The sequence below is a fragment of the Triturus cristatus genome, chromosome 1_1 (genome assembly GCF_964204655.1).
Source record: "Triturus cristatus chromosome 1_1, aTriCri1.1, whole genome shotgun sequence".
NCBI classification, from domain to species: Eukaryota; Metazoa; Chordata; class Amphibia; order Caudata; family Salamandridae; genus Triturus; species Triturus cristatus.
The window spans coordinates 51,601,641-51,617,843 of record NC_140579.1 but is presented as its reverse complement, the minus strand read 5'-3'; positions in this window follow the sequence as shown (position 1 = coordinate 51,617,843).

Genomic DNA, 16,203 nt, shown 5'->3' with positions numbered 1-16,203 from the left:
CTCGCCATCTCAATTTCCTCAGGTTAAACCTATCTGCGTATTGTCCCAGCGTCTTTATTTTTTGCGCCCGGGCCAAGTTTATATTTAGTTTTGTGATGTGTGGGTAGTGGTTGCTTTCTATGCGTGGGCAGACTTGGAATGAGTCTATTCTTGGGACAAGATTGCTGCTAATGATGGTAAAATCTATATGGCCAGGTACTACCTACACCCCCTCCTCCCTTATCAAGACCCAGATAATGACATGAGAAGAGTTTTGGATGTGGGGGTCGTAAAAAAAAAAAACACCCGTATTTATTAACATAAAAACTTAAAACATAATTAATATATACAATATTTACAAAATACGCAGAAAAACATTGCATTACATTGATTACATTGATAAGTACAGATGTCAGATGGCTAACCTTAACATATCTCTAGTACAAGGTATTTCCTATCCGAATCTAAACATATCATCATCAATAACCATAATAGCAGTTCATTTTTCTGCGTATCCCTATTTGAGCCTACGGCAAGGTCAATAACTGGTGTCAGATCCTTATCAAATTATGCCTGCCCTCAAACCGGAGTGCGCATGCGCAGAGGGCCTGTTCACCGTGAGGGTAGTCCCCCCCCGTTACCACCGTACGCTCTGTATATTATCTCCATAAGGGGCCTTTCAGTTCTGCGCCGTTTACTGGCGCCATTGTGCACATGCGGGGTGACCCACCAGCTTAGGGAAAGCGTGACTACCCACTCCCCCGCACCCATCCAGCCAACTGACTGTAACTGCCCCTGGAGTTCTAGGAGCGACCACTTGTCCCTCCCCCTTGGACGACCCCATTCAAGAATGGCGCCGCCCTCTAAGGACCTTAACTTTACTGCTCACCAATCATGACCTTACCGCCACAGGGCAGCATAGTTGACCGACTATCTGGCCGCGCCCCCAAATGCTACCTTTAGGATCATGTCCTGCTTCTGAAGCCACCCAACCAAGCCAGCAGATTTTCTAGGAAGATTTCATTCCCTACTTTAGACAAGTGGACACCGTCTTTCAAGAAGCACGGCTCCCCCTGATACACCCGTGGGTGATCGTCTGCAGAGGAGGAGCCGTGAACAGCCTCTCTATCTTATTATTGATCCTTCTTACTGACTGATTCAGTGCCCTCACAGACTCCCCCCCCCTCCCTCCATTGGAATCTGGGCACCATTTGTGACCATACGATGGTGCACCCATGGCACGTCCGAGCTAACCAACCCACTTCAGTGATTATGGTTTCTACCAGCCCCCTTCTACCCAGATTTGCCAGATCGATCCCTCCCAGGTGCAAGATAATAACACTGGGAAGAGCCCCACCCTTGTTTAATAGATCTACTACAAAACCCCTGAACTGACTGAAGCAGAGACCCCCTTTCCAATGCAATGACACCCTAAAACCAACCTGTTCTGCTCCAGACCTGTAATTACCTGCAAGGAAAAAGTTATTAAAACGCCTCACATATGAATGGCCAATAATTCAAACAACGTGTGGTCCTGGTTTCTGTGGCTGTGCACTTCCTTGCGTTGTTTGATGTTGCTGTTGCGCCGCCTCCAGTTTCCCGCCTGCGTGACAGGCTTGAGAAACTGTAAATCTGAGCAGAGAAGCAACATGCATCAGCACCGGGCAAATGTCCTACTCACAACATATGCAGCCGCACATAGCGCCTATAACAATTGGAGGACCACCTCCCAATCCTTTGAACGTTGCTGCTGGGGAAACCCCTCGCTCTTGCCTCAGTGGCAGCCCCTATCCTGAAAGAATGTGTCCCAAAGCAACTAGGATCCAAGCCTGCCTTCTGTATTGCCATGTCCATGACCCTTTTAAACTGAAACCGTGTGAGTGGAGTACCATCAGCATGAATTAACAATGTCCCCCCTTATTACTGGGTCTACGCTGTAGGAATGCCTCCAAATGTGTGATGGGGCAGCAAGGATTACCTTGTGCCCGATGCAATACAACCCCATCCCCACTGGCCTCCTGGTCAGTCTTGGACTTCCTGATGGATATCAATAAAGCATCACCTTGTACCTTCACGCAGTCAAACTGCAAACCACCCTGATCATCCTGTTTGTTTTGGGCCACCAGTTCCCCAATCCTAAACGCACAATAAAAGGCCAATGAAAAGGCGGGGCTGAACAAAAGAGCTTCATCTGTGGAGTCGCACATGAGGTGAAGAGCCCCCAGTAAAGATGCAAGCAGCTCCACCCTTATCGGACGCCTCGTGTCCGGTGCTGACCCTTGTAGGCTCTGCCACCCCTTCAAAGCTTTCCTAACTGTGAAACTGTTGGTAGGGTCCCCCCTATCTCTTGTTTGAGCAAAGAAAGAGATTGCCGCCATATGCCGCCTGGCTGCTGCCGACGAGCGTCCTTCCCTCTTCAAGGCCCCTAAGCAGACAAGGAGTGCCCCCGTGTCATGCCACTTCTCTGCCCAGTCCCTTCCCAAAAAGGTACAATATGCCCAAAACGCCCCTTCATACGCTTTCCTTGTCCTGGGTGCCACGAGGTCCGGTAGTTGGGGGCACCCATCTGCCAACGTAGTTCTGGGAAGGGTGTGGGAGTCGCTGCTGCTGACGGGAGGTGTGCCCTGAAAACCTGCATCTTAAAGCGAGAGAGTGCATCGGCAGCATGGTTCAACACCCCTGGCGCATGCTTAGCTTTAAATTGCATATTTAGTCTCATGCATAGCAAAACTATCTCCTTCAACAAGCGGAGAATCATTTTACACCGCGCTGCTTGTTGATTGATGCATTCGACCACAGTCACGTTGTCCGACCAGAACACCACAGATTGATTACGCAATTGTTCTGGCCATTCTGTTAATGCCACCCAGATGGGCAACAGCAACAAGAAACCGATGTTACCCGTCAAACCAGTCTCCACCCACCAGGCTGGCCAACGCTGTGCCACCCACTCAGTACCGAGTATGGTACCAAATCACTTACTACCCGCAGCGTCAGTCATTTAACCTAACTCCGCGGAAGAAGTGGGTGGACCGGGCCACACTACCCTGCCATTGAAGTCCTGCAGGAATGCCATCCAAATCTGCATGTCCTGCCTAACCTCAGCAGACAGCCTGGTGGTGCTTCTCCTTGAGACCGGCCATGGCTTGTGAGATGGATCGGGTGCTAAGGGGACCCCAAAAGCCTGCATGAGCGTGCAAAATTCATGCAGTGCCCACACACACTCCCGGGAGCCCGGTGACCCCAAGATAAGAAAGTCATCAAGGTAGTGCATGACAAACTGGTGCCCTGTTACATGTCTAAAAAACCATTCCAAAAATGAACTGAATTTTTCAAAATAAGCTCAGGAGACCGAGCAGCCCATAGGCATACACATATCCATGTAGAATCTACCCTGGAACTGAAAACCAAGGAGATGAATGTCCGATGGGTGAACTGGCAACAAACGAAAGGCGGACTCTATCTCAGACGTAGCCAACAGTGCTCCAGGGCCCAACCCCCTGAGCATCCCTACTGCTTGATCAAAGGAGGCATATTTTACACTACAAATCTCATCACTGATGGCGTCATTCAATGAGTTGCCTTTGGGTGCTGACAGATTATTTATCAACCTGAACTTTCCACCTTCCTTCTTGGGGACCACTCCCAAAGGGGAGCAGACAGAATTCTCTACCGGGATGGAATCAAATGGCCCAGCTATTCTGCCTAAGCGCAATTCTTTTTCAATTTTTGATGCCGCTACACCTGGGTTGGCCCTAACAGAGAGTTGATTCTTGTATTCCGGTGTCCCCACATATTCAGGTGCTGGTATCCTGAAACCGTCTAGCAATGTCCTAGCAGTAGAATGACAAGGGTATTTGTTTAGCCAGGGTGTCAGAGCCGTTACATTAATGGGTGAACGTGCCATGTGCTGTGCAATACTCTCACTCCTGCTTCTTCCTTCCCCTATCCTTTGACTTTCTGAAACATTTGGACTCGGTGTGCGATGGGTTGGCACAGATAGAACAAGCATGTTTGAACTTGCGCGTGCCTTGATGTCTAGTGCATGTGCGCCTACTAAAGTCCCAACATGTCCCTTTTCTTCCTCCCCCGCTACCTGCACTATTGGAGGAGCCTGTGGATGAATGTGGCCGAGAGGACTGAAAGGACTGGCTTTTGGCATTGTCCTGAGACCCTCCACCAAATTGGTCTAACCAGGCAATCGTGGCAATGCAGTCCCAAGAGAGGGCTGGGTCAGACGCTTTTGTTGTATTCCTTCCATCCCATCAAACCATACTTGTCATGCGCCCCCGTGATCCTGCTCTGGTAACATGCCATCTCTGCCTGCATATTAGGAAAACGTTCAGCCATCATTGCCATGAATATTGAGAAACCTCTGATCCAATTATTCAAACTCTCCTCAATCCTGAACTTTTGTAGTTCACTTGCCCATTCCCTAGGGAGCATCCAGTCCTTCTTTTTCCTTGCTTCCTCCCTTTCATTTTCATCAAGGAGCAATGAGAACATACTAACATAACTCCCAGACCATATTTCTTCCTTCACTTCTTGTGTGACATGTCTCGCCAAGTGTTCCCTCTCGGTGCGGGATTCCCCCACACCTAACACAGGCAACGTTTGCTGCTTGCCTACTGGAGCTGCCCCAGTTGGCTCCGTCAGCTTCTCCTTTGCCAGGCTGATCACTAGTAGTCCTTTGTAGGGTTCAAGTGAGGTGGCCCCACCCGCTGGAATGACAGGGGAAGGTGCACCCAGCCCCTCAACTGTCTTATCCCCAGGTGACCCATCAAACCTAGCAACTATCCGCCTTGCTTCAGTGAGTACATCCTCACCGATGCCTTTCTCCCCCACTGCTGGTGACAAAATCCCTGCCTTCCCCACCCAAGGAAGGACTGCCGCTAACTGTGACACTAAATCTTGCGGAACCAGGTTCCCTCCCACCGGGACTACTGGGGATTGTGGGCTACCCCCTAAAAGAACCACCCCTGAAGGCCCGGGCTCCTTCCTGGGTGGGGGGAATGGCACAGGGGCCACAGGCACAGGTGTAACAGGTGGGACCACCCCTGAAGGCCCCTCCCCGGGCAGGGGGACTGGCATAGGGGCCACAGGTGTATCAGGTGGGACACCCCCTAAAAGGACCACCCCTGAAGGCACGGGCTCCTCCCTAGGCGGGGGGACTGGCACAGGGGCCACAGGTGTAGCAGGTGGGACACCCCCTAAAGGGACCACCCGTGAAGGCCCGGGCTCCTCCCTAGGCGGGGGGACTGGCACTGGGGCAACAGGCACAGGTGTAACAGGCAGGACCACCCCTGAAGGCTCCTCCCCGGGCTGGGGGACTGGCACAGGGTTATTAGGTATAACAGGTTCTCTTGGAACCCCTTTTCTAGACCTAACCCGCTTGGGGAGGGGGTGAAATGCCACCCCGGGGGCACAATGCTACGCCTAGCCCTCTCCTCTGTCTCCTCCTGCCCATCCACCCGTTCTCTGAGGTCAGCGAGACCCTGCCCCAACTTGTCAACCTTCTTCATCATTGATTCTATCAGTTTCTCCATATGAGAACGCTGATCACCCCGCTTTGCCTTACCGGCCATTATCCTTATCCCAACTGCAGTATTTACTGGTAATGTGCTGGCTATTACCCAAATTTCATACAATGCCCTCCAACACTAAGAAAAGGCAGCAGTGTAATAACCTAACTTAAACACACCTGTTCTGCTCGATTTTCCCGGCCTTCTTGTGTTGAAAAGTAATTGAATGTGACTTCAGTCTCTTACCATTCAAGTCTAAGGGTTAGAGTAGTGAATGGAGCCTATTTACTAGGCACTTCGACATTATCCTGTGCTCTTCCCCATAGATCAGGGCTTGCACACATAGCCTAGGGGATAGATTTGTTAGTATTAGGGATAACCTGTCCTGTAGTGAGGGTATTTCAAGGAGCCGTGCTGAATTCAGGCCTGGTAGGCCTCAAACGGGAGAGACTCCATCTTTCTTTCTGCTCCGGCAGCTTGGGATGATTCTAGGTCAAATGTAATGTTTTAGTTATGAGGTGTTATTCGCTTGGAGAGAACCGGTTCAGGCCGGCCCTTATCGAAGGATTGTATTTTTCTTCATGCCGAAGACACTACATCAGGCCGGCCGGCTGGGAACGTGTCCTTGGTACGGGGAGGTACGAGAATTTGGTGGGCGGCAGGTTACGGGCCGGAATTTTCCATGAGGAAACGCACCTCTATATTAGTGAAAGTCTGAGACAGTTACATGCTCAGTCCGTAGGCGGCATCTAGCCGTTAGCAGTAAAGCTATTACTTATTCCAGGGAAGACAGACGCCATCTTGAAGGCGGAGAAGAACCGAGAGACAGATACTCTCCTAGCAGAATAGCCAGAGAGGAGAGAGTAGCCGATAAGGAAGAGGTCCCAGAGACTCGGAGAAGGGTGAAGAGAACAGCGCATAGTGGTGCAGACATGTATCCGTGACTGCGGAGGTGTGACTTCCAGGCGAGCCGAGGCACAGACGAGAAGGGAACCTAGATGACCACTGAGTGCAGGCTACACACTACTAAGGTGATGTCGACCCTTTCTTATTAGAGTGTACAACTTAATCTTTCACTTTTCTTTGCAGGTTATGTGTTATATTGTAATGTTATGTGATTGCGTATGTAATGAGTAATAAAGTACCCAGTTTGTAGTGAACCAACATGTGCTGCGTGTTCTTGTATGAGAGGGTAGCCTATTCTTCTAGTCAGCTGCGGCTACATGAACAGATGTTAACCCTGATCAGGTAAGTGGTAACTGAATAAGGGAAAGAGGAGCCCCTCGAACCAGAGAACAGGCTATGCTCGAACTGGCAGTCCTTGTGTGATCGGATGAATAGTGAGACTGATTCCCTTTTTGTATGTTATGGTGATCATAGGATGAACTGTTGTATGAGACTGCCGTCTGGGTAGAGAGGTCTGGATTCGTATGGGATCGCGAGGCCGCCACTTGTGATACTGTCGTATGGGCAGAGAGGTCTGGATTCGTATGGGATCGCGAGGCCGCCACTTGTGATACTGTCGTATGGGCAGAGAGGTCTGGATTCGTATGGGATCGCGAGGCCGCCGATTGTGCTGAGACTGCCGTCTGGGTAGAGAGGTCTGGATTCGTATGGGATCGCGAGGCCGCCACTTGTGATACTGTCGTATGGGCAGAGAGGTCTGGATTCGTATGGGATCGCGAGGCCGCCGATTGTGCTGAGACTGCCGTCTGGGTAGAGAGGTCTGGATTCGTATGGGATCGCGAGGCCGCCACTTGTGATACTGTCGTATGGGCAGAGAGGTCTGGATTCGTATGGGATCGCGAGGCCGCCACTTGTGATACTGTCGTATGGGCAGAGAGGTCTGGATTTGTATGGGATCGCGAGGCCGCCGATTGTGCTGATACTGTCGTATGGGCAGAGGGGTCTGGATTCGTATGGGATCGCGAGGCCGCCACTTGTGATACTGTCGTATGGGCAGAGAGGTCTGGATTCGTATGGGATCGCGAGGCCGCCGATTATAAGAGGTCTTGGTATGTATAGTAGGAATTCCCTGTCCTTAGGTGTTAGATATATGTGGTTGCACTATTGTAAATAGGCCCTAGGGAGGGGGTAACGTTCTGGCTGGGTTAGTGAGGCTCTGATGAGCGGGTTCTATCTGATCCGAAAACCCAAGCAGAACATTTGGCGTCACGAACCGTTTACGAAACCTGTGTGCGTTGTGGTTGTATCGTGTTTGCTTTCGGCGCGTGCGTGGTTTTGTTTGTATATTATTGTCTATAATTGTGTGTGTAGTTTTTTTTTCTCTTTCTCTCTTTTCTTTTTTTTCTTTTTTCTTTCTTTTCCGAGATGTTTTCTAGAAAGTCGAAATCTACTTTTAAGTTGCCCGTTGATATTCCCGGCTGGGATTCAACGCCTTATGAAGCCTTAGCCCGTGAGTGGGCTGATTCTACTGGTTTGAGTGAGAATTGGAATTCTTTTTTGGAGCTGGCGGAGCCGGCTAATGTGATTACTTGTTTACAGAAGGCGCCGGTATCTAAGGGTGATGAGCTTCCCGTTTTGGGGCGCAGAGGTTGGATTGTTCTGTCTGCGTACAGGATTCTGCATGAGAGGTTGTTGAAGTTACAGAAATTGCATAAGGATGTGGAAGCGAACTTTGTTGAGATTCAGAATGCTCATACTTTGTTGCGGTGTCAAAATAAGTTGCTTGCTGACAAACTTGAGACGTACCAAACTATTGCCGAGAGGGCGGCTGTGCGAATTGCTCGTCATAAATACAAGAATCGGCGTGGTCGGGTTTCGACGCGAAAGGTGCGTCTGGTCGTGGCGAAAGCCGGACTGGATTGGAATCCTGATGAATGGGATGGTAATATCTGGAACTCGAGTGATTCTCCTTCCTCGGGTGAGGAGTCTGCCAAGCGCGAGTCCTCTCGCTCCGGCCGTGATTGTAAGTGTGCTTCTTGCGCCTCTGATGGTGCACCCCGTGATTGCGCTTGTCCTTCGAGTGGGGTCGATGCTTCTTACACTGATTGTTCCTCTATGTGTACTGGTCGAGCTCCTTGTGATGCTCGTCCCGCGGTCTCGGTGCATCCAGTTTTTCGGCGGAAGTTGCAGCAGGCTCCCGGTGCTCCGAATGGTATTGCTTTAGACTCTTTGGAGGATTTTACTCAACAAGAAATTAGTGATATTTTGCAGCGATTTCGGCAGCGAGCTGGTGAGACCTTACTCACATGGATGGTGCGCCTTTATGAACTGGGCGCTGCTGGCATTATGTTGGATGTTGGCGATTGTTTGAAGTTTTGTTCCTTGAGTTCGGATTCTACTGTACAGGATCATTTTCGTAACTTTAATAGTGGTGGTCAAATTTCTTTGCTTCAATTGGCGACTGAGGGTTGTAATCAAAAATATCCTACTGAGTCTGACTGGCCTGTGAATGACAAACCGTGGTATACTTTGCGCGATGCTGCACAACGTCTCAAAGAGGAGGTGATGAAAACGGCAATTTTTCTGAATACTGCTGACAGGTTGCTTGATGGTTTGTTGACATCCTCTGTGCGGAATCGTATTATTCGTTCTTCCCCTGTTGCTTATAAGCAGGTCATGATGACTTTATTGATTAATCAGACTGGTAACATATTGTCTATGGTGCTGGAATCGGTACGCCAACTCGGTGAGTTGGGTGAATGGTTTAAACCTGAACGGCAATCCCGGCCTGACACTCGTACTCCTGGTGACAATAAACTTACTAGACGTGATATGTTTTTTGGTCTTATGGCCGATGGTGTGCGGAAGGAGGACATTGACGGTGAGACTACTTCTCGTTTGTGGGAAATGTTTCGCAAACGTGGCTTGGATCGAAAGGAGGGTGCCCGGCGTGTTCGGACGACTGAGTGTGATCGTGGTTTTTCTGACGGTAGTGGTGATGACGACCGCCGTGGGCGCTCTGATCGTCGTGATGATCGACGTTATGTACGTGATTTGTCCCCCCGTCGTGAGAGAGACAGAGAGAGAGAGGGGGAAAGAGAAAGGGGGAGAGAGGATTATGTTAACAGCAGACGTAGAGATGATAGGGATCAATCCCCTGAGTTGAGAAGGAGAGAGGATCGACACAGATTGGCCGATCGAAATCCGCAGTACAATGCAGAGAACAGGAATCCATTTCGTAATGGAGATGGATATGAACAAGAGGTATCGATACCTGGGAAACGTGAGAGTCTTTATCCTGATTTATCCTGGTACACAGAACGCAGTAAAAATGACTAGGAAATAGGTCAAGCTCCAGTACACAGATGGGCTCACAGAGATAATGTAGATATTGATATTTATTGGAGACATCGTAATGTCCAAAGGGCCCGAGCATTGGTAGATACAGGAGCGGAGGCCACTCTTATTCATGGAAAATCGAAGAAGTTTAAAGGTCAGCCTTTTACAATTACCGGATTAGGTGGAAAGGAAACTCCCGCAGTTCAAACTTTACTTGAAATGAGAATAGGTAGAATTTCTAGAAAAGAATACTCTGTATTAGTGGTACCACTCTTAGAATTCATAATTGGAATTGATATTTTGAAAGGAATGACTTTGCACTTAGATGATGGATGTTACCAATTTGGAACTAAACATTATATATCGTCCAGGCCTGTACGGGTTGGTCGTTTAAGAATGCCCCCCATAAAAGTTGCCCAGGCGACAAAAGTGGTTCGTCAGAAGCAGTATCGTATTCCAGGTGGTCATGAAGAGATTAGTACCACTATTCAGGAGTTGGTGGATGCAGGAGTTATAACCCCAGTTACTTCTGCTTGGAATAATCCTGTTTGGCCTGTACGTAAGAGTGATAATTCTTGGCGCATGACTGTTGATTATCGAGAATTGAATAGACACACACCCTCTTTGACTGTCGCAGTACCGGATATTATTACCCTAATTGAAAGAATCCAAAAACATCCAGGTACATGGTATGCGTCCATTGATATTGCTAATGCTTTCTTTTCGATTCCGATTGCCCCTGAGTGTCAGGAACAATTCAGTTTTACGTGGAACGGGCATCAGATGACGTTTAGAAGTCTTCCTCAGGGCTATGTGCATAGTCCTACGATATGTCACCGGCTGGTGGCAGAGCATTTGACTGAGGTACCGGTTCATCCGCAAATTCAGATATGTCACTATATTGATGATATTTTGATCCAAGGCGAAACACAAGAGGAAGTTCAGACCCAATTGGACAGAGTCATTGAGTGCCTGCGTGAGAAAGGTTGGGAAATCAACCCGGATAAATTACAAGGTCCGTCCCAGGCTGTGAAATTTTTGGGTATTAATTGGCATGAGGGGCACCGAGAAGTGATCCCTCAGGTTAAACAGAAAATTCTTGATTTTGCAGTTCCGAGGAATAGGAAAGAAGCCCAAAGCTTCATTGGTTTGTTTGGTTTTTGGCGCCAGCATATTCCTCATTTGAGTCAAATATTGGCCCCTTTGTACCATGTCACTCGTAAAAAGAATGCATTTGAATGGGATAAACCACAGCAAGATGCGTTCAGTCTGGCAAAAGAAGCAATTCAGCATGCTCTGGATTTATGGCCTGTATGTGATGGTGATGTGGATTTGAATGTGTCTGTACAAGGCCTTTATGCGAATTGGAGTTTGTGGCAGAAACAAGGCAAGAGTAGAGTACCGTTAGGTTTCTGGACCAAAAAGTTACCTGATGCTGGTGAGCGTTATACACCTTTTGAGAAACAGTTACTTGCATGTTATTGGGCTCTGGTGGATACCGAGCAATTGACTTTGGGACATGATATAGTTTTGCGACCTGAAATTCCTATCATGCAGTGGGTTATGAGTTCGCCGAAAACTCACCGAATTGGACACGCTCAAGAGGCGAGTGTGATTAAATGGAAATGGTATATACAAGACAGGGCACGTGTGGGACAAAAAGGAGTTGCATCTTTGCATGAGCAGGTGGCACGGGCGCCATCAACTGAGACTGAGAGTGAATGCTCCGTACCTTTAGTACAGGAGTCTCCTGTTCAGTGGGGTAGACCTTTTGATGATTTGTCCGCAGAGGACAGAAACCATGTCTGGTTTACGGATGGTTCAGCAAGGTTCATAGGGACGAAACGGCATTGGAAGGCGGTGTCCTATAATCCGATCACACAAAAATTGCTGAGTACAACTGGTGAGGGTAAGAGCAGTCAATTTGCTGAACTCTATGCTGTTTATCAAGTTCTGAAACAAGAGTTACCTGGCACATGTCATATTTTCACCGATTCTTGGTCTACTGCCAATGGACTGGCAGTTTGGTTACCGACTTGGCATTCCCATAGTTGGAAAATCCATTCAAAAGAACTGTGGGGAAAAGAATTATGGCAGGAGATTTGGGAAATGCTCCCACAGAGTACTGTTACAATCTTCCATGTGGATGCTCATACCCCAATAGACTCTCTTGACAAATTCTTTCATAACATTGCAGATGAGAAATCTAAAATTGCTGAGGCAGTGGTGGACAGGCAAGATTCTGATATTGCGGGATTGGCGAAATGGGCCCACCAGAAAGCAGGACACTTTGGAGAGAAAGCCACTAGCAGGTGGGCTGCTGATCGAGGAATTTATATTCCCCTAGATTTAATCAAAAATGTTATTCTACATTGTCCCATTTGCCAGCATATCAGGCAGCGCAAAGTGCCCCAAATTGTTAAAGGTCATTTAAATCGCGGGAAATTGCCCGCTCAAATTTGGCAGATTGATTACATTGGTCCACTTCCTATGAGTAGGAATTGTCAATATGTTTGCACCATTGTTGATACATACAGTGGCCTGTTGGTGGCCCTTCCCTGTAAGCAAGCTACCCAATTGAATACTATTAAAACATTGGAATTGATTATGATGTATTATGGTGTGCCATTCCAAATTCAATCTGATAATGCATCCCATTTTCGTGGAAGATTGGTACAGGAATTCTGTGTGGAAAACAATATTGAATGGGTGTTTCATATACCATATTATCCACAGGCCTCGGGTCTTGTGGAGAGGTTGAATGGACTGCTGAAAGATCAGTTACGTAAATTAACAGATGACAAGTATAAGAATTGGCGAGACTTTTTGCCTCAAGCGCTATTGATTTTGAATAATCGTCCTTTTCTAAATGCTGAATCCCCACTTATGCGTTTGTTTCCTCCGAATGTTGATGCTAAGCCCAATGAAATCAGAGAGACTGTGATGTACTGGGAGATTACTCCCGGAGCTTTGGCTCCATGTAGAGCGACCCCAGGGTCGGCAGGTTTAGACTTGCATGCCATGGATGACACCGTTATAAAAAGTAAGGATCGAGTCATCATTGAAACTGGTGTTGGTGTTGATATACCAACTGGGAATTTCGGATTAATCGCCCCTAGATCGGGGCTGGCTGTAAAAGGCATTCAGGTGCTTGGAGGAATCATTGATAGTGATTATCAGGGAGAGATTAAGGTGCTCCTGCTGAATAGCAGTGAGGTTGACTTACTGATACATCAAACTGACCGAGTGGCTCAATTGCTAATAATGCCTGTTTTCAGTGGTGAGATCACAAAAGGCACTGCCCCAACGTTGCTAACTGTACGAGGCCAGAAAGGTTTTGGCTCCACAGATAATCCTGGGGCCAGAGTTTGGGTGCAGTCGCCTAAGAATCCCCCTGAACAAGCAGAAGTCATTGCAACCGGTCAAGACAACACCATTTTAGTTATGAGACCAGGGAAAGATAGCTGGGAAGCAGTCCCGGCTGACAAATGTTACTTACGAGAATGAATAATGCCTGTATTTGATTCTCTTTCAGATCATTCTTTGGACTGTTGCTGCAGGATGTGTCGGCGTTGGACTCCTTTTGGGCTGGTACGACGAGAGAGGAGGGATCCCATCAACCCGGGCTGAGTTGAGAACCCGAGTGTCGCGTTCCTTCGCTGCGTGGGATTCGTCGTCGAACTTTTGGACTACGTTAGCCAAACGAGTAACTAAAGCCCCTCATTTCTGCTTGACACCGATGAGATCGGTGACTGACATTCTAGCGACTTGTTTAGTTGCTGTCCCTGCTTCATTGGAGACTTTGACTCATATTTTTAATATATCGAATGCTCGCCCCAATGTTCTTCTGGGCAATTTTGCTACCCATGAGTATTGCCCCTTGTGTACTGTACTGTCAGACTCGATACCCCCCATCCAGTCCCAAATAGTTACCTATAATATCACACAGGGTGATTTGTGTTTTTTCCTTACTTGTGATCCTAGTGCGATTTCTGAATGTATGCGTTTAAGATTGAAAGGTGCCACTTCATTCACCGCTCATGAACGAACTTTGTGCCTTCAAAGGACACCGAAAACATGTACTTCTGTTCAGAATAACATGACTTGCAAGAGTTTGGTAGTTACCGCCAGTCATTATCGCACGATGTTACTACCTGCCGGATGGCTTTTCTCATGTGGTAATACTTCCTGGCCATATATCCCCGCAAATATTTCTGGAGGCCCTTGTGCCATTACTAGACTGAGCTTGTTGATGTTTTCATCACATCCGAATGCCAACTCTCGTGTGATTCGAGATACAGTGAGGTTACAGGAGGATTGTGACTCATCTTTGCATTTATATTCCAAGTCTGAATACCTTAGCCTGGCTATTTCAATTGTTGGTGTTCCTGCTTTGGCAGTTTATAATGCCAAATCTATTGGGAAAATGGCCTGCTGGATGGTAAAATCCATTAATCATACTTCTACAGTCCTGTCTGACATGCTATTAGACGCCCAGGGTGAACGTAGAGCTATCTTGCAAAATCGAGCGGCCATTGATTATCTTTTGCTTAAACATGGACACGATTGTTCTGATTTTGAGGGTCTTTGTTGTTTTAACTTATCGGATCATACAAAATCCATTCAAGCTCACATTGATAAACTACATGACTTGACAGAAGAAGTTAGAAAACACATTGACCAGGGCTGGTTTGACTGGCTCTTTAATTGGTTACCTGATTTGCATATGTTACGTCAGATATTAGGAGGTATTCTGATTACTATCGGCATTTTGATTTCTATCTGTTGCTTTATTCAGTGTATTCCTTCACTATTTCAATTCTGCACACCTGGTACTAGACATAGATCAGTTAGTCTTGTTTCATATTATTCTTCCACAGATATTAGTTCTGTTTAATGAATGTATAATAGACTGAAGTCAAGGGTGAAATGTTCTGCTCGATTTTCCCGGCCTTCTTGTGTTGAAAAGTAATTGAATGTGACTTCAGTCTCTTACCATTCAAGTCTAAGGGTTAGAGTAGTGAATGGAGCCTATTTACTAGGCACTTCGACATGATCCTGTGCTCTTCCCCATAGATCAGGGCTTGCACACATAGCCTAGGGGATAGATTCGTTAGTATTAGGGATAACCTGTCCTGTAGTGAGGGTATTTCATGGAGCCGTGCTGAATTCAGGCCTGGTAGGCCTCAAACGGGAGAGACTCCATCTTTCTTTCTGCTCCGGCAGCTTGGGATGATTCTAGGTCAAATGTAATGTTTTAGTTATGAGGTGTTATTCGCTTGGAGAGAACCGGTTCAGGCCGGCCCTTATCGAAGGATTGTATTTTTCTTCATGCCGAAGACACTACATCAGGCCGGCCGGCTGGGAACGTGTCCTTGGTACGGGGAGGTACAAGAATTTGGTGGGCGGCAGGTTACGGGCCGGAATTTTCCATGAGGAAACGCACCTCTATATTAGTGAAAGTCTGAGACAGTTACATGTTCAGTCCGTAGGCGGCATCTAGCCGTTAGCAGTAAAGCTATTACTTATTCCAGGGAAGACAGACGCCATCTTGAAGGCGGAGAAGAACCGAGAGACAGATACTCTCCTAGCAGAATAGCCAGAGAGGAGAGAGTAGCCGATAAGGAACAGGTCCCAGTGACTCGGAGAAGGGTGAAGAGAACAGCGCATAGTGGTGCAGACATGTATCCGTGACTGCGGAGGTGTGACTTCCAGGCGAGCCGAGGCACAGACAAGAAGGGAACCTAGATGACCACTGAGTGCAGGCTACACACTACTAAGGTGATGTCGACCCTTTCTTATTAGAGTGTACAACTTAATCTTTCACTTTTCTTTGCAGGTTATGTGTTATATTGTAATGTTATGTGATTGCGTATGTAATGAGTAATAAAGTACCCAGTTTGTAGTGAACCAACATGTGCTGCGTGTTCTTGTATGAGAGGGTAGCCTATTCTTCTAGTCAGCTGCGGCTACATGAACAGATGTTAACCCTGATCAGGTAAGTGGTAACTGAATAAGGGAAAGAGGAGCCCCTCGAACCAGAGAACAGGCTATGCTCGAACTGGCAATCCTTGTGTGATCGGATGAATAGTGAGACTGATTCCCTTTTTGTATGTTATGGTGATCATAGGATGAACTGTTGTATGAGACTGCCGTCTGGGTAGAGAGGTCTGGATTCGTATGGGATCGCGAGGCCGCCACTTGTGATACTGTCGTATGGGCAGAGAGGTCTGGATTCGTATGGGATCGCGAGGCCGCCACTTGTGATACTGTCGTATGGGCAGAGAGGTCTGGATTCGTATGGGATCGCGAGGCCGCCGATTGTGCTGAGACTGCCGTCTGGGTAGAGAGGTCTGGATTCGTATGGGATCGCGAGGCCGCCACTTGTGATACTGTCGTATGGGCAGAGAGGTCTGGATTCGTATGGGATCGCGAGGCCGCCGATTGTGCTGAGACT